We start from the raw sequence: 20,270 nt of genomic DNA on the forward strand, positions 1-20,270 counted from the left end.
AAAAAATAAGATTGGATTTTCTTACTGTAATTTACTACTACTAGATGTCACCTTTATTATTTTTTTGTTATTATTATTACCCTTATTATTATTTGTTTTGTCGATTTTCAACAAATCGATTGTGGTTCGATTCTAATAGTCTGGGAGTGAAACCAACTCTTCTTTTTTGTGAGTACCAGTTTTCTAACAGTGCATCAAAGATCCTCAAGTTAGACAAGATTTAAAGTAAAGATAAAAAAGACATAAATAAAGACTTTGAAAATAGGATTGACTGGAATTAAAATGGTTTGCATTGAATTTAAACAAAGCAGTAAAATGCGTTCGATTGAATCAAAGGACTTCTGACATGGAAATTAAAGGGTTTCGAAACATAAAATTGAGAAAGTAAAGTAAATGTTGCTTGAAATATAAATTTGCATGAAAAATATAGTTTGCAGGAAGATAAATGGAAAATAAAGACATGTGGAAGGAACCCTACAGAAAATTGACTCAAAGCAGACTCAGAAAGTCCCTGGGATGTGAGTATCCGTGAGTAATTTCTGAAGCAAAGTTCCAACCCTTGTATCTTCGAGCCCTCTCCTATTTATAGTCATTTCCTAACTAATCAATTTGAAGTGTAACTTCCATGCGTGTGAAAAACGTGGGTAACTGTTTTCGCTCTTTTGCTTGATCTCGTAACGGCTGGAAAACAACATTCGAATCTCAAAATCTTTGATTCACTTCTTCGAATAGCTCCTTGACTTGTTAAGCTAATCAAACTCTGACTCGATGCCCTTAAACACAAGATCTCTTCGATACCAACTCCCTTACAAGAGCTCACTCACTACCCTTCGAGCAACTCTCTTCTTCGAAATTAATTATTTTTTGACCAACAAATTGTCCCCTAAGATTATCGTGTTTGTTCTCAAAATCATTTTTTGGAAGAGAAAACACTTAATTCTAATTTTATCATTAACGGGAAGTACCTTAATTAATCATAAATGACATTCACTTCCCCCATTAACTTTTCATCCATTTGACACGTTTTCCACGATTTATAGTCTTTCTCTTCCACCACTTCACCTTCTTCAGGAAGTTGCCTCCCTTTTTGAATTCCCTTCTACAACAACGGTTAAAAAAAAACTCTTTTTCTTTAAATCAAATTTTTTTACCGTCATCTCACTTCCCGAATCCTTACTTTCTGTAGCTTCAATTTCTCTTACTCCTCTGAACTCTCTGTTCTGCAACTATAATCTTTCTACCAACTTCTCATTTCATTCATCAATGGCTTCCCCTTCAACTCGCGTTACTGCTCAAGACAAGGGCAAAGGCCCTATGTCTTAAAATCAGGCTCCCCCAGCTTTGCAAATACTTAACCAAATCAATGATGAGATTATTGAAGATCCCCAGCCTCGACTTGATGACAGTATGACACAAGGATTCTCATCCCTTTTACCATCAACAATGAAACTCACTGCTTTGTAGGCCCTATTCAAACCTTGAATCGTGCCAACACACGTCTTCATTTCTTCCCCAATGCACAAGGGGAAGATTTACTTATCAATCAAAACCTTCTCATAACCCCTTTTATTAATCCCCAGAAACCCTTCAGAAATTCATCTAGTAAACAATATATCGAAGGATTCCGTCTGGCCCCTTTTCAACCAAATTTTTCAGATGCCCAAATGAATAAGGACCATTTTTTGGCTGTTTTTTTCTCTCTTTCATTCTTGCAAGAACTTCAACAATAATGATATCAATTTCACCCCATTTTTGCGTCGAAACTGTGGTCTTTCATGGTTCGAACGCCTTCTCTTTCCAAATGATGACCAAGAGAACGAGATTGCCAACAAAAATTGGGCGAGCTTGCTTGCTGTTCAAATAATTCCTATTGGATTGCCTCAATACAAGAAGGAACAATTCAAAGCAACTCTCTATGCTCCTCATTATATTTCCAGGCAATTTGGTTTCTCCCAAACTATTCCAGCTCTTCTTCCTCGAAATTGTCGACCTCTTTGTCATGTCGAATTGGATTTGAAGGAACAACTTGAAATATGTCTCTCTTCCAACCAACAGCAAAAAGAAAACTATACTTGTAATACCCTACCACACAGAATCTTATGCTTAAGTCATAAGACAGAGGTGGTAAGGTATTACGACTTCTAAAAGTAAATATATAATAATAATAATAATAATAATAATAATAATAATAATAATAATAATAATAATAATAATAATAATAATAATAATAATAATAATAATAGTTGAAAAGTTTTATATCTAGGAGCCTTTAAAGGAAAGCTCAAAGCAAAAGTCGTAACACTCACGTAAATGGAAACTTGCATACGTAAATGGAGAATCTAAATACATATATAAATATAAGTAAAAATACAACCCTGAGTCCCAAGAGTTCTTCGCTTCATCAGAGTCTCCAGAATACAGAGTGGTGCTTCTCAACCTGCATCTGAAAAACAATAATATTGTATGGGATGAGAACCGGGAACTCTCAGCATGGTTAAGGTGCCCACATATATAATAAATAAGATTCCAAAAAAGCCAGATGCAATCCTAGAACGCTGACACTCAGATTATAACACCTAAAGGGATAAACTGAACCATAAATTTGGTAAAACTCTCTAAGGTGCCCAAGTCACAGTATAACTCTAACCCTGTAGTTTACTTTCAGTTACACCTAACATAACATTCTATACATTTTACCATTCACTAACAAGTCATTGCTAACCAACCCTTAACACTTATCCAACCAGTCTCGGCCTATGGCCCAAATCAAACCAGCTCAGCCTCCGGCCCAAATAAACTCAACCCAATCTCTGGCCCATTTCAAAACAAATCATCATTAATATTTGTCCACCACCAAAGTACTCAAAACAGAAAGACAATCACAAACACAAGCAATTACAAGACAAACACATTTAAGGAGCAGTTACAGTAAGTATCACAATTACCAGTTAAACAGAAATTATCAGATAGGCAAAACAAAACAATTATGCACACCCTAACAGAAAACAAATGCAACATGATGCAAGCCTGTCCTACTGGCCGTGAGCTCACGTGTCGGTTAAATCGCCAGAACTTGACACATCTGGTAGCTAACCCAGACATTTGTCTCTAGGTTGTGCATCTCCAGAAAGATTAAAACGAAGGAGAGTGCCTTTCCACATCGAAGGAGTGTGCCTTTTCACCTTACAACCAGAGAAGAATGTGGGGGTAAACAATACGAAGGAGAGTGCCTTTCCACCTTTTCCACATCCCCATCACGACAAGAGAGGGAACTTCTGTCCTCAACTTGCCATCCGAACACATTTTCAAGTTAACACGCAAGCGGGTTCGCACCCCAAACCTTACCATCTCGACCATTCCAGCCATACCAGTCATTGCCAGTCTCAACATTCACCCCTAAATTCTAATCAGTCACATCTTCGCACTTTTCATTCTTAATTCGTCATTTTCCAAGTTTACTTCACCAAACCTCTTAAACCTCTATTTTTACTAAAATCAAATTCAATCAACATTTTAAGGTTACAAACTACTCACTAACACACCATATCACAACCATACTGCCTCTACAACTTACCATAATCAACTATACCTCATTTCTACATAATTCTCAAGTATGAACTTCACAATTATAACAACAATTCATCCTCAGTCCTTTACCTATACATATCTATCATTTCCAACATATCAAATATCATTAACCCATCATTTATCATCCTACTCTTATTATGTACAATAACCACCAACAAATATTTAATCCATATCAACAATCATCATTAAAGGAGCTAGGCAAATATCATACTCATGTATTCACACCTATCCTACGGTCACCTAGCCTAAGTTTTCACAGAACATTATATATTAAATACGAGAAACCTAAACCATACCTTGGCCGACTTTCCGATAACCCAGAACACCTCAAGCATTTTTAAACCATAACCTCCACAACTCCAGTCCCCTCACCAATGATACCCAGCCTCCAAAGCTAATCCTCTAGCTTCCAATTTCTCAAATTAACTCCAACCGATAACCAATTTCAATCTAACATCACAATTATTACTATAATAAATATAGAGTTCACTAAATCCACATCTCACAAAGGGTTGGAGGGTTCTTACCTAACCCACAGTTCAAACAAGCTAAACCCGACAATACCCGTAGGTTAACTCGAACCTAAACACCAAAATCATGCAAAATTCAACATAATTTCACATTAAGTTTCAAATTTTCGAGAAGAGAAAATTGAAAAGGAAGACGTGGCTTCCTTACCTAATTATGTTCTGGGATTTGTAGAGCTCGACGCTGCGATCATGTGGCCGTAAACGGTGCGGCGATTGGAGTTCGGAGCGAGAAGTTGTGTGAAATTAACGTTTGAGTGAAGGTTTGGCTATGGAAGAGAGTTCTTCCCCTTCCTTGGTGAGTTCTGCATTCTGCATGTAGAAATGGGAAGGGAAGGGGCTGATGCTCATTTATTTAATGAGTCAGTTGGGCCCACGGGCCCGGTTTAGATCCGGTTTGACTGGTTCAGCCCGTTTGGTCCAATCTTGGGCCAATTTCTTTAAAATTGGTGTCAAAATTTATATTTTAATTAATTCTACCACATTAAGCTCTAAAATTTCATTTTCTAATTTCTTAGATTAATAATTATTTTATTCACTAATTATTTACTAATCTCTCGGGTTTTACATCCTACCCCCCTAATAGAAATTTTCGTCCTCGAAAATTCACTATCAAATCTCCATATACGCCCTCTCAGATTTAACCGACCTTTTACCATTCATTTTGCCATTCTCTCAACATTAATTCAAACACTAATCAACATTCTTCACTCTCATGTACAAGATTATAAACTCAACCAAATTCAAGCCTAAACTATACCAGTTTGTTTCATTCTTAGTTTCGTCTAACTCTTTCTCGATGACTACAAACTTCCTTATCCTTCAAGAGTTCCATCTAATTCAAGTTAATCTCTAATTCTTCTCAACTATCTCAAATACTAATCAATTCTTCAATCCCTTAATTGGAGTCAATCCCATAATAACCCAAACCAGACACTCACACTTTCCATCTCTGACCTTGCGATATCCCTCAAAATCATTCCATGTCCTCAGTCTCATTTTTCTCGTCTCTACAATTCTAGAGTCACCAAATTCATTGTGCTTCTGCAGCGTTACTCTGATTATAAGTCACCAAGATTCTAAATTGTTCACTTACTCTGCCAGAACATTCCCTGAATCTCTCCATCTTTCTAACTAAATGTTATCGACCTTTTCCCTCGCTGCAAGAGTCCTTATCCCTAGGCGTTTCCACCACCTAATCCATTATCGTCTTCATCACAATTCCTAGGTTATCCGCTCCATTCCTTCAACAGTAGCTCGCAAAATAGCAGCCATATTCTCCAGAGCAGCTTGAGAATCAATCGTACTACCTTGCTTGCATCCACAAGAAGCCATCTGGGTCTTGTTCACACCGAACAATTGATATTAAGGTAATCAGTCTTAATATCTAAAGTCTAATGCTTCGAATCTCCAAAGGTAATGCTAATGGACTTTTATGCTATATATGTCAAGTAGACATCCTAAATAGCATGTACACACAGCCAGAGTATGCTCAAAAGCATAGTCAGTCTATTTCCCAAGCTCTACAGGAACGAACTACTCTGATACCATAATGTAACATCCTACCGTACAAAATCTTATACTTAAGTCATAAGACAGAGATGATGAGATATTACGACCTCTAAAAGTAAAAATATATATAATAATAGTTCAAAAGTTTTATATCTAGGAGCCTTTGAAGGAAAGCTCAAAGCAAAAGTCGTAACACTCACGTGAATGGAAACTTGCATACGAAGAAACGTAAGATACATTTGTATGAAATATAAAAAGGGAGTGTCAAATATATAATTAACAAAGCTTCCAACTCAGTTCGCGAAGATAAACCACCAGAACATATAAGTATATATATAAGAGGATCCCAAAATGATCCAAAGCAGAAAAAGACAACCTGCTTCTCCGAGTCAACCTCTAAGAGGGACAAACATAAAATACAAGGTGGAGAATCTAAATACATATATAAATATAAGTAAAAATACAACACTGAGTCCCAAGAGTTCTTCACTTCATCAGAGTCTCCAGAATAAAGAGTTGTGCTTCTCAACCAGCATCTGAAAAACAACAATATTGTATGGGATGAGAACCGGGAGGTTTCAGTATGGTTAAGGTGCCCACATATATAATAAATAAGGACCCAAAAAAGCTAGAGGCAATCCTAGAACACTGACATTCAGATTATAACACCTAAAGGGATAAACTGAACCATAAATTTGGTAAAACTCTCTAAGGTGCCCAAGTCACAGTATAACTCTAACCCTGTCGTTTACTTTCACTTACACCTAACATAACATTCTATACATTTTACCATTCACTAACAAGTCATTGATAACCAACCCTTACCACTTATCCAACCAGTCTTGGCATATGGCCCAAATCAAACCAGCTCGGCCTCCGGCCCAAATAAACTCAACCCAATCTCTGGCCCATTTCAAAATAAATCATCATTACTATTTGTCCACCACCAAAGTACTTAAAATAGAAAGACAATCACAAACACAAGCAATTACAAGACAAATACATTTAAGGAGCAGTTATAGCAAGTATCACAGTTACCAGTTAAATAGAAATTATCAGATAGGCAAAACAAAAAATATTATGCACACCCAAACAGCAAACAAATGCAACATGATGCATGCCTGTCCTACTGGCTGTGAGCTCACGTGTCGGTTAAATCGCCAGAACCTGACACATCTAGTAGCTAACCCAGACATTTGTCTCTAGGTTGCGCATCTCCAGGAGGATCATAAACGAAGGACAGTGTCTTTCCACATCGAAGGAGTGTGCCTTTCCACCTTCTCCTAGAGGATATACTAAGGAGAGTTTCTTTCCACATCAAAGGAGTGTGCCTTTTCACCTTGCAACCAGAGAAGAATGTGGGGGAAACAATAGGAAGGAGAGTGCCTTTCCACCTTTCCCACATCCCCATCACGACAAGAGAGGGAACTTCCATCCTCAACTTGCCATCCAAACACATTTTCAAATTAACACGCAAGCGAGTTCGCACCCCAAACCTTACCATCTCGACCATTCCGGCCATACCAGTCATTGCCAGTCTCAACATTCACCCCTAAATTCTAATTCAGTCACATCTTCGCACTTTTCATTCTTAATTCGTCATTGTCCAAGTTTACTTTACCAAACCTCTTAAACCTCTATTTTTACCAAAATCAAATTCAATCAACGTTTTAAGGTTACAAACCACTCACCAACACACCATATCATAACCATACTGCCTCCAAAACTTACCATAATCAACTATACCTCATTTCTACATAATTCTCAAGCATGAACTTCACAATTATAACAACAATTCATCCTCAATCCTTTACCTATACATATCCATCATTTCCAACATATCAAACATCATTAACCCATCATTTATCATCCTACTCTTATTATGTACAATAACCACCAACAAATATTTAATCCATATCAACAATCATCATTAAAGGAGCTAGGCAAATATCGTACTCATGTATTCACACCTATCCTACGGTCACCTAGCCTAAGTTTTCACAGAACATTATATATTAAATACGAGAAACCTAAACCATACCTTGGCCGACTTCCCGATAACCCAGAACACCTCAAGCATTTCTGAACCACAAGCTCCACAACTCCAGTCCCCGCACCAATGATACCCAGCCTCCAAAGCTAATCCTCTAGCTTCCAATTTCTCAAATTAACTCCAACCGATAACCAATTTCAATCTAACATCACAATTATTACTATAATCAATATAGAGTTCACTAAATCCACATCTCACAAAGGGTTGGAGGGTTCTTACCTGACCCATAGTTCAAACAAGCTAAACTCGACAATACCCGTAGGTTAACTCGAACCTAAACGCTGAAATCATGCAAAATTCAACATAATTTCACATTGAGTTTTGAATTTGGAAAAGAGAAAATTGAAAAGAAAAACATGGCTTCCTGACCTAATTAAGTTCTGGGCTTTGTAGAGCTCAATGCTGCGGTCGTGTGGCTGCAAACGGTGCGACAATCGGAGCTCGGAGCAAGAAGTTGTGTGGAGTCAAAGTTTGAGTGAGGGTTTCGCTATGGAAGAGAGTTCTTCCCCCTCCTTGGTGAGTTCTGCATTCTGCATGTAGAAATGGGAAGTGAAGGGGCTGATACTCATTTATTTAATGATTCGTTTGGGCCCACGGGTCCGATTTGGACTCGGTTTGACCGGTTCGACCCATTTGGTCCAATCTTGGGCTAATTTCTTTAAAATTGTTGTCAAAATTCATATTTTAATTAATTCTATGACATTAAACTCTAAAATTTCATTTTCTAATTTCTTGGATTAATAATGATTTTATTCGCTAATTATTTACTAATCTCTCAGATTTTACAATACTCATCTTATTTACTAGCGTAGTTCATACATAACCAAATCTGTCTTCGACTGGTGGGCTACATATTTTTCTAAATATAGTCACACCCTTGATGAGATAAAAAGTTCTGCCATCAAGATCACTCCCACTACTGATAGTTCACCAAGAAGAACCTCAAAGAGAAGAATTGAGGCGCCAGCACCATCAAGACAGCCACAAAAGAAAACTCGAAAAGCTCTTACTAGAACTTCTAAAAAGATACTCTTTCGATCAGACTTTTCTAAAACCTCTCCTGAATATATTTGTTTGAACATATCTTGATTTCAAATCTTCCTTCATTACTAGGTTCAGTCATCAAGTGAGAGTATTTCAGAAAAATATGAACAACTAGCACAAAATATTTTTGTTGCTTCTTCTGATTCGGATGACGACTCATCAACCGAAGTAGTTCCTCCACTAATTCGGAAAAGACCAACCTAGGTAATTTTGTTTCAATTTTGAATGTGACAAATTAATCAAAAAGACTTGTCCTGCTAAATGTCTTATTTCAGATTACAACAACTGCTCAAACCACATCTTCTTCACTTGCTCCTAGACAATCACCTCAACAAGACCAACCAAGATCGGAGCAATAAGAATCCTACTCATCAGCTCAGACGGTCATATCTGCTGAACCTATACAGGTTGTTTTGCCAACACCGACTGAAACTCAAGTGATCGACTTGACGCAAGAGCAACTCTCACCATCCCAAAACCAAAAAATTAACAATCCTCCATCTCTAACACAAACTGAAACTCTTAATGAGTCTCCTGTTACACATATTTTTGATTTACCCATTCAGGATCTAGGGACTGTCCCTTCTCCCAAAAAATCTCCAAGCCCAAATAAAAACATTGAGCTTTCTACTTTGCACAGTCCAGAACCATCATTTGAGGTCTCTGACATGCCTTCTCAACGTTCTGATGCTGATCTTGCTGAACTGGTTGCCTACTTGACTCGAATTATTCAAGAAGATGAAGTACCGATTTCAACTCCACCTCCCACAGGCCCTTCTACATCCAGCCTTCCTTCAGAGCACAATCGACACACCCGCAAACAATTAAACATCCTTCTTAGGCTCTTATCGTATCCACCTACTGAATGGACTAGCCAATCAGACCTGAATTCACTCCTTTATGATATTTTGAGCTCTTCCATTGAATTTCAGGTTTCTTCCCAATTCTCTGCTATAGTCAAGAAATTTATAAAGGTTTTCAATGACTGCATCACTATTCAAGATAAGTTGCAAGAAGCTAAGAAAAAAGTGGCCAAAATCAAGACTAAGTCAGAAGAAATTAACAAAGTTCTTCGGCCAATGAAGGTATCTTGCAAAGAATTCGATCTAAGAATTACTCAAGCCTTCACTGCTCAAGGCTATTATGACAAACAAAAGGAAGAACTTGAAGCAGAACTGGACCGAATCAATGAAAAATTGGCCAAAATTAGAAAAAGGAAAGCTGGCTTAGCTATACCCTTGGCTTCAGTTCAAACAAACATTGTTCAAGGAGCTTTGCATTGTAGAGGCCAAACAAGAAGAATGTGAGAAGCAGTTTGACAAAGCTCAAAATGAAGAATATGACCAGATCGAAGCTCTTTCTGCCTTGGACAATGAAAGTGTCCAACTTTACTCTAATTTACCAGAATTCTTAGCACATTCTATTCCACCTACTTAGAACACTTTTTATGTATAATGACTCTCTTCGTACTCTTGCTTATTTATTTATATTATTGATCTTGATTCGGCATACATAGATATTGCTTCAAGTATTTTCCATTTATCGAATTAATCACATTTCCAGAATCGATATCTTCAATTCGATACGCATTTCTAGAATACAATTCGATTATTTGAAAAGGTCCTTCCCAAGTATGAGACTATTTTTCAAGGAATCTTGACTTTTTCTCTATTGGCAATACAACTTTTAAGACCAATTCTCCTATACAGAAACGTTTCTCTTTTATTCGATGATTATAATTTCGAGTAACACTTTCTTTTTGTCGAATCATATTTTCGAGGGCTAAAATACATTCTGAGTCTAACTCATTCAACTCATCATAAATTGCATTCCAATAATCATCAACTGGCAAGTCTTCTTGCCTCAAAATTCTCACCATATTGAGATTAACCTCTAATGGTAAAACTGCGTCATGACCATACACCAATTTATAACAAGAAATACCTGTTGACCCTCTTGGTGAATTTCGATAAGCCCACAATACCTGACTTAAAGTCTCATGCCAAGTTCGAGGTCTACTACAAATTTATTTCCTGATCAGATTGATCAATATTTTATTTGCTGCCTCGACTTGCCCATTGGCTTGTGCATAATATGGGGGTGGAAGTAACCATATTAATGTTTCTCGAAGCTGCAAAATTATTAATTTGCTGACCAGTGAACATAGTACCTTGATCAGTACTCAAGGTTTGGGAAATTCCAAATCGATGGATTATATGTTCCTCAATAAAGTCTATCACTTCATTTTGCCCAGCTTCTATTAAGGGAACAACTTCAACCCACTTCGTGAAATAATCAATTGCTAACAAAATAAATTTATGGTTTTCGACAAAGGAGGGTGTATCAATCCAATTAGATCTAAAGCCCATCCTCGAAAAGGCCATGGTTTAATAATCGAATGTAATTCAGATGCTGGTATCTGTTGTACCACTCCATGACGTTGACATTCTTGGCATGCTTTCACATAATCGATGCAATCCTCAACCATAGAAGGCCAATAGACATAATTTCGACGTAACACCCATTTTATTTTCATCCCAGCCTGATGAGCCCCACATATACCTCTGTGAACTTCCCCTAAAGCTATATCCTGATCGGCTTGACTTAAACATCTCGAAAGGCTTCCATTAATTCCTTTCTTATACAACTAGTCAGCCATCAATACAAAATTCATTGCTTTCAACTTCACTTTCCTATCAACTCGAATATTGGGATCTTTTAAATAAATGGCGATGGGTTTTCTCCAATCATCCTCTTCCCATTCATCCAAACACAAAGCCTCTCTCTCATCAATAGGCACTAAAATCTGACGAATTTTTGCCAGTTTTTTAGCACTTCTGGGAATATCTTATACCTCGAAGCAATTTGGGCTAACTCATTAGAAATTTCCTTTTGAATTCTCGAAATAATGAACTAATAAAATTTTTCGAAAAGAAATTAGCAATTCCCATGCCGTTGCTAAATACTTTTGCAACTTCTCATTGTTACATTTAAACTCCTTCAATAACTATTTCAAAACTAACTGAGAATCCCCAAAGATTTGAATTTCTAAAGCCCCTTTTTCCAATCAAGATTTCGAGGCCTAATATTAAAGCCTCATATTCGGCCACATTATTCGAACAAGGGTACTTCAACTCAAATAGAAATTCTGATGGAACCCCCTTTGGTGAAATAATTAAAATCCCTACACCAGCACCGTCCTTATGTTTTGAACCATCAAAATACAATTTCTAGTAATCGACATGAACATCAATTATGTTTTTCCCTTGGTCATTGTGATTATTCGAATAGTCTACTAGAAAATCTGCAATGATCTGACCTTTTACAGCCTTTGCTGGAACATACTGTAAATCAAATTCTGTTAAGGCTAACATCCATTTTTCTACTCGAGCTCTCAACATCGGATAAGTCAACATATAGTTAATAAGGTCAGTTTGGCAACCATATAATACTTTAACTTTGTGCAACCATAGTATAAAGACAAGCACAATTTTTCGATGGGTGAATACCTGGTCTCGATATCAGTTAATACCCAGCTAAGGTAATAAACGGCTCATTCATGACCATTTTCATCATCTTGAGCCAGCATACACCCAATTGTGTTCAAAGATACCGCAATATATAATTTTAAAGGCTCATGAGGGTGAATGTTTCCCATTACTAGAGCTCTGGACAAATAAGCTTTAAGTGATTCAAAAGCCTCTTGATGTTCTTCTGTCCATTCGAACTGAGATTCATCTTTTAAGTTTCACCAATTGATACGTGCTTCAAATGTTCGTGATATGAAGAGTTTAAGTGTTATTTAGAAGATATTAGTTTACATTTTTAGAATGTTTTAATTCAATTTGATATATTTTGATTTTGTTTATTTAATTACTAGATTGGGCCTTATGTTTATGGGCTTTAGGGTTTTCTTTGTTTTAACCTAATAAGAGGTTATAAATACCTCATAAACTAGGATACTCGTAATATAGAATGATTTAGAGGTTCGAAAACCCCTTTTTGGTTTCGTGATGAAACCATGGTGTGGACAATTAAAGTTGAGGAGTCCCTCTCTTGTTGCATCGGGGAATTGGGTAGAAGGTTGAGGAGTCCCTTCGATTTAATTCCCAAACTATGGCATTAACAAGTTAGGATGAGGAGTCCCTTTCTTGATGCGTCAAGAAATTGGGTAGAAAGTAGAGTGATTCTCTTTGTATTCAATTTCAACCTATCATTTTTTTTGTTTTTATTTCAAGTACAATTTATCTTTTCTATTTAATTTCAATTCTTGTTTTGTTTATCTTATATTTCTTTATCATTTGATATCAGAGCTCAGGTATTAGATTAATTCTTATTAATTTATATTCGTTCTTCTTTTATCATGAAAAAAGAGTCAAGTGTTTGTCGTGTCTTTCTTTAAATTCTTGTGTTCTTATTTTCTGTTTGCGTTTCATTATTGTTTAAAAAAAACATCAGTGTAAAAAAAAAGAGAAAAAAATACAAAAAGGAAGGGAAAAAAAAGAAAAAAAAATTATCTTCTTGTAATAATTATTGTTCTTTTCATATACTATTTTTTCCACCTACAAGATTCGAGGACGAATCTTTTTTGAAAAGGAGGAGAATGATACGTGCTTCAAATGTTCGTGATATGAAGAGTTTAAGTGTTATTTAGAAGATATTAGTTTATATTTTTAAAATATTTTAATTTAATTTGATATATTTTGATTTTATTTATTTAATTACTAGATTGGGTCTTTTGTTTATGGGCTTTAGGGTTTTCTTTGTTTTAACCTAATAACAGGTTATAAATACCTCATAAACTAGGATAGTCATAATATAGAATGATTTAGAGGTTTGAAAACTCCTTTTTGGTTTCGTGATGAAACCATGTTGTGGACAATTTATCTTTTCTATTCAATTTCAATTCTTGTTTTGTTTATCTTTTATTTCTTTATCACCAATGGTGTAAATACTCGAGTTTGACCTAAAAGGTTCGATATAAATCTTCTAAAATAGTTAATCTTTCCAAGAAAAGATTGTACTTTCTTTTTTTGATTTAGGAGGGGATAATGCCAAGATTGCATCAGCCTTATTTTTATTAATAGCAACCCCCTTTTTTTGGACCACAATCCTAAGAAATTCCTGACTAATACACCGAATGCACATTTTAAAGGATTCATTTTCAACCTTTTTTCCACATAGTGATAAATGATTTTCTCAAATGATCGATGTGTTAAGACACAAAGTCCAACTTAAGCATAACATCATTGATATATACCTCCATGAATTTTCTAATATACTCATGAAAAATAGTATTCATGGCACGTTGATACGTTGCACCAGCATTTTTCAAACCGAATGGCATAATAACCCATTCATATGTGCCTAATGTCCCAGGACATCGAAAAGCAGTTTTGGACACATCATCTTCTGCAATGAAGATTTGGTTATATCCTGAATAACCATCCATAAAACTTAAAATTTCATTTCCTACAGTAGAATCAATTAACATATCTGCTATGGGTATAAAATATTCATCTTTTGGAGTGGAATTATTCAAATCTCGAAAATCAATACATACTCTCAATTTTCCATTCTTCTCCATTACAGGAACAATATTCAAAACCCATTCAACATAACACGCGGTTTGAATAAATTTCACCTTAATCAAGCATTCAATCTCTTTAATCTTTTGGTTAATTTCAGGAGCAAATCATTGAGGTGTTTGCTTTATGGGCCGAGCATTCGGTTTTAACGCTAGTCGATATTCCACAAGAGAACGATTAAGATCATGCATCTCATGATAATCCCAAGAAAAACAGTCTTTAAATTTGTGCAGAAGATGATATAATTTAGTTCGAAATGGGACTGTAAGATCCTTACATACGTAAGTAATTCGAACATCATCAACAAATCCCAGATTAATTTCTTCTAAAGGATCTTGTGACTCAAAACCTCTCAAATTTTCATCATCTTTTACCGAATATTTTTCAAAACCCAATGGTTCTAAATCATACAAACAAATTCATTAGGATTGAAACAAACTTGATCATTCACTGGACTAACAACAGCTTTGTTTTCAATACAATGTACTTCTGCTATATCAGCATCAGTTCGATTGATAACATTACTAGAATATGGGAATAGAAAGAATTTAAACCATGACTAAATTCGACCGAAGGGATCAAACCTACACCATAAGAAGAAGATGAAACTACTTTTCTAAATGACTCGACTTCATCAGAAGAATCATTTTTAGTCTCTACTGAAAGGAAATTACTTAAATATTTATTTAAAGTTACCATATAATCCGAGACATCTTGTTCATTTGCCATCGAAGAATGTCATCGAATCACCACTTATGTTGAACAATCACACCCAGTCGGAGGAATACTGAGTTGTGGATAACAAAGCTTCACCCTCAAACCCTATGAAGTCAAATAGCACCTTTCACAATTGTAAGAATTAAGTACCCTGTCAACATTCAAAGGTTTCAGTTTAGGACTATACACCCTGAAATTGACGTGCAACTGCTCGACATACAGATTCAAATAACCCTTAATTACTTCAGGTTTTCCATCATCTATCCAAAGGAGGATGCTTTGATGCATAGTGGACGGCACAGCCCCAATCCCATGGATCCAATCACATCCTAGTAAGGCATTATAGCTAGCCTTTGAAGACACCGCAATGAAGACGGTATTTCGATCAGAGGATCCAACTTTCACTCACAAAGTAACCAAACCTTTAGCAAGGGTCGAAGCACCACTGAAGTCTGTTACTGAAATATTAGTAGGGATTAAATCATCGGGATGTTTTCCGATCTTCATCAACATCCTTTCTGGTAGGAGGCTAATAGCTTTTCCTCCATCAATCAGAACTTTGTTTATTTTTATCCTACTCATGGTTGTGGTAATGTGTCGTGGGCGCAAATGTGATTTTTGCTTCTCAGAGGGCCTTTGAAAATAACCAGGTTCATCCTCATATCGAATGAATGAAAAAGCTTCCTCATCATCAACATCATAATCCTCCACCGGATTACCCTCATATTCTCCTAGATACTCAATTGGGATAATCGAAATGGTACTAACCATTTGATCTTCTCCTTCTTCAAAGTACTCTTCATCCAAACCAGCCACCTTATCTTTATCACCATCAGAAGCAGTAATTACTACTTTTCCTTTATCCAACTTCATAGGGGAGGAAACTCCCTTTGGATACATCTCTCCATCAGTCGGGAAGACTATTCGAGAGTGCACAGAAGGTGTTGCCCCCTTGACTTTGTTAACTAGAGATACTTTGGGTGGCTGTCATCCTCTTCGTCCTCTACCCCTTGGACACCCTTTGGCTCAGCCATGAAAGTAAGGATATCGACCTCGAGAAGGACCTCTATGCCTCCACTGTGGGTTACGCTTATAATGAGTGTTCCTGTTCTGAAACTCTTGGCAGTTTCAAATCCACTATACACCTATGGCTTGAGAGCGGTTTATAGGTGCAATATTGCCTTTCTGAGGGCCTCCAGAACGTTGCCCTTCCATTCGTCGAATAGGCTATTTTTGATGGGCCTATTATTTTCTGTGAGCCAATTCCTTTTTCATCCTTTTTTTTTCGAAGATTGCTGCAGCCTCAGCATCAAATACTGCATTACATCGAGGACACAGAGACACATCCCGATCTTTTAGTTTCTGCTACATCAAAAACTCCAACAATCCATCTCCCACACCAGGGTAGGCAGAGCGGACATTCTATTCAAAATCCCCTAAAGCCACATCGAAGTCATAAGACATTCCAAACATATTCACACCAAAATATAGCTCAGCGAAATTGGCTTCACTATAGAAATGATCAGAATCAACTTTCATTTCTTTCTTACCATCATCGAATTTTAACTGTCCTTCCATGATGGCTTCTTGTATCAAATCCCTGAAACGAATACAATTATTAGTCAAATGACTAGTTGCTTGGTGAAACTTACAATAAGATTTTTTTTAAATCTTTTACTGAAAGCAAAGTTCTGCCTTCAGGTAAAATTAACTGTTTATTTTTAAGTGACACATTGAAAATCTGATCAGAATTCGAAATATCAAAACTATATCTTTTCCCACTTTTCATTTTTGAATCATTCGACTTCTCATTATTAGGGATTTTCTTAAGTAAAGAACAAACATAAGGAGAGCCTTTCCTCAGTTCAGACAAATTAACTTTTGCATCTAAATCAAACTGCTCATTAGAAGATTCCATGGCCACGTAAGAAACTTTCTCGTTACGAGAGAAAGGTTTACTCTTCAACCTCCTTTTGTTCTTATATTTCTCTTTTTCTTTCTTCAGAATTTCTACTTGACAAACTCTCTCAGCCAAATGGGCTAAGTCAGGAATATGCACATTGAGTAATTTTCAACGCATATAAAATCCTAACCCCATAATTGCTATCTTTACTACACTTTCAGGAAGAGACACATAACAATGACTTCTAGAGTTTTTGAAACAAATCATGTAATCATCAATGGTTTGACCATCTTCACGTTTCAAAGCCACTAGGTCAGTAACTGCCACATTCAGTTCTCGCCGATAAAATTGGGCATGAAAAGCAGTTTCTAGCTGAGCTCATGTTGTTATTGAATTTGGTCTAAGATTAGAGAACCAAGTAAACGCATTCTTCGTTAATGAAGAAGGAAAAACTTGATTTTCAAATTTTCATCACTAGCCAAATTTCCAATCTCAACAAAATATCGAGCAACATGTTCAGTAGTCGATTCCCTAACTTCTCCTGCAAACTTTGTGGTTATCTTAGGATTTTTCACTCCTCTTGGCACTTCTGCCTTTTGAAAATTATGAAGAAAAGCTGACATAAAGTGGGGTCGATTCATGAACCCTATATTAAATCTAACCCTATTTAAAACATCTTCCACATTTCTTGTAACTTGATAACATTCACCGACTTGATTAGCGTGTAACCGAGCCAGGACATCATCTATATTTTGACCACGAGAAATTAATTGAGGATTTTTTCTGTTTCTAAAAATATCATTTTCGTTTTGAAATAAATTTTCAAAACCCTTATTATTTCCTCTAGCATCTTGCCTTTCTCCTTCATCATAATCAACAATTCGGGCAATTCGCTCGACTTCCCTTGCAAGATGATCGAACTTCGGTTCGTGATCAGCCATCATAGGATTTAGAATTGTGGTCATTTTCTGTGTCAATAAATTGACCAAATCACGATGGCTTTCTTCTACATATTGTCGAAATGCTGCTACTGAATTAGAGGCATTCGATGTAGAACCCACATTATAATCACGAGAATACTCGGATTGTTGTTGTGGATTTTGAACATTTTTTACTCCACTTGTTCCCCCAAATCGGATCGGAGGAATAAAACTATTTACTGGTGGAGTATAACCAGGAGGAACCTATAAGGAGGCCAACCAATAGTTACTTGGGGCTGAATCGGTGGTGGATTACCACGTGGATGAGTATTAAGCCCATTATTTCTAGCCTGCACATTAGTAACTGCCACACTTTCATTTACAACAACCCATTCTGAACGTGAAATAACATCCGAAGGTTGTACATTTACTGGTGCACTATCATTTGTGGCCGAACCACCATTCACATTCAAAACTTTGTCAGCCATGTGAATAATTCTTCCACTCCTTAATTGCATGCACTAAATAACACTAAAATCATTTGACACACTTCAATTTAAAACTGTCCCACCGGGCATGCCAATTTGTTTTGTTAATTTTTAGCAAATCGATGGTGGTTCGATTCTAATGGTCTGAGAGCGAAACGAACTCATCTTTTTTGCGAGTACCAGTTTTCTAATAGTGCATCAAATATTCTCAAATTAGACAAGATTTAAAGTAAAGATAAAAAAGACATAAATAAAAACTTTGAAAATAGGATTGACTGGAATTAAAATAGTTTGCATTGAATTTAAACAAAGCAGTAAAATGCCTTCGATTGAATCAAAGGACTTCTGACATGGAAATTAAAGGGTTTCGAAACATAAAATTGAGAAAGTAAAGTAAATGTTGCTTGAAATATAAATTTGCATGAAAAATAAAGTTTGTAGAAAGATAAATGGAAAATAAAGACATGTGGAAGGAACCCTATAGAAAATTGATTTGAAGCAGACTCAGAAAGTCCCTGGGATGTGAGTGTGCATGAGTAATTTCTAAAGCAAAGTTCTAAACCTTGTATCTTCGAGCCCTCTCTTATTTATAGCCATTTCCTAACCAATCAATTTGAAGTGTAACTTTCATGTGTGTGAAAAACGTGGGTAACTATTCCCGCTCTTTTGCTTGATCTAGTAACAGCTGAAAAACAACCTTTGAATCTCAAAATCTTTGATTCACTTCTTCGAATATCTCCTTGACTTGTTAAGCTAATCAAACTCTGCATCGATGCCCTTAAACACAAGATCTCTTTGATACCAACTCCCTTACAACAGCTCACTCACTACCCTTTCGAGCAACTCTCTTCTTCGAAATTAATTATTTTTTGACCAACATTATTATTATTATTATTATTATTATTATTATTATTATTATTATTATTATTATTATTATTATTATTATTATTATTATTATTATTATTATTATTATATGAACTTTTTAATTTAATTTTTTAGAAAAATATAATTCGCTTTTCTTACTATTATTTATTTATTAATTTAATTTTATTTGTTGTTGTTGTTGTTGTTCTGAGAGTTACCTAAAACGTTGATTTGGGCCTGAACGTGAGGTCCAGGTCCTTTTGGGTTGCAGCGTCCGACCTCTTTGGTGCTGAGGTGCTGCCTGTCCAAGTTCCTCGTGAAGAGGTTCGGGGTGGTACCTGCAAGAGACTCCGATGCTTAAGTTAGCAAGGGCTTTAAGCAGGCTTTTAGTAGATTAAAATGTGTCTTATACCTGGGGGTTCCAGTGTATTTATAGTAGAGTAGATGACCACCTTTGTTAGAGTAGTTCTATCTTTTCTGATAGATAAGCGTTTACTTTATCTTAAGAGTTTTTTGGGATCTACTTTCTAGATGAGGTAGAGATAATATGAGAGATTCAAGGAGGCAGTTATTTGCTAGGCCAGGCAGAGCTGGACAACCATGTAGCGGTCTGACCTCCTTAAAGAGGTCGAGTAAGTGGCGAGGTCCACCTTTATGGCTGGGCCTTTCGTGTTTATTGGGCCTGGCTCTTTATTTGCTTGGACCAGAGTAAGAACAGTGCCCCTGCTTGAGGGCGTTCCTTCGTAGAGGTCGGGCTCAAGCATGTTGCACCTTCTTTCGTCGACATTGGACCAACTTTGTCGGGATGTCCGATTTGTTCAAAATTCTTGAACGTCGGGACTTTCATGCTAAGTGGACGTTTGTGCGGCCGCTGCTCCTAGAAGTCCGCACAAGTTTTTAATGAGTTCTGGAACTGTTTGGGTCCGTTTAGGCTTCATTGTTTCTTATAAAGAGACTTCCTTTGCTTCTTATGTGCCGCTTTCTCCACTTTTTGAAAGAACAGCTTTGTTTTCCTTTTCACAAAGAGTTTTCTTATGTTCGTGTGGTTCATCCACTTTTGTTTTGC

Source organism: Arachis hypogaea, chromosome 19, assembly GCF_003086295.3.
Source record: "Arachis hypogaea cultivar Tifrunner chromosome 19, arahy.Tifrunner.gnm2.J5K5, whole genome shotgun sequence".
NCBI lineage: Eukaryota > Viridiplantae > Streptophyta > Magnoliopsida > Fabales > Fabaceae > Arachis > Arachis hypogaea.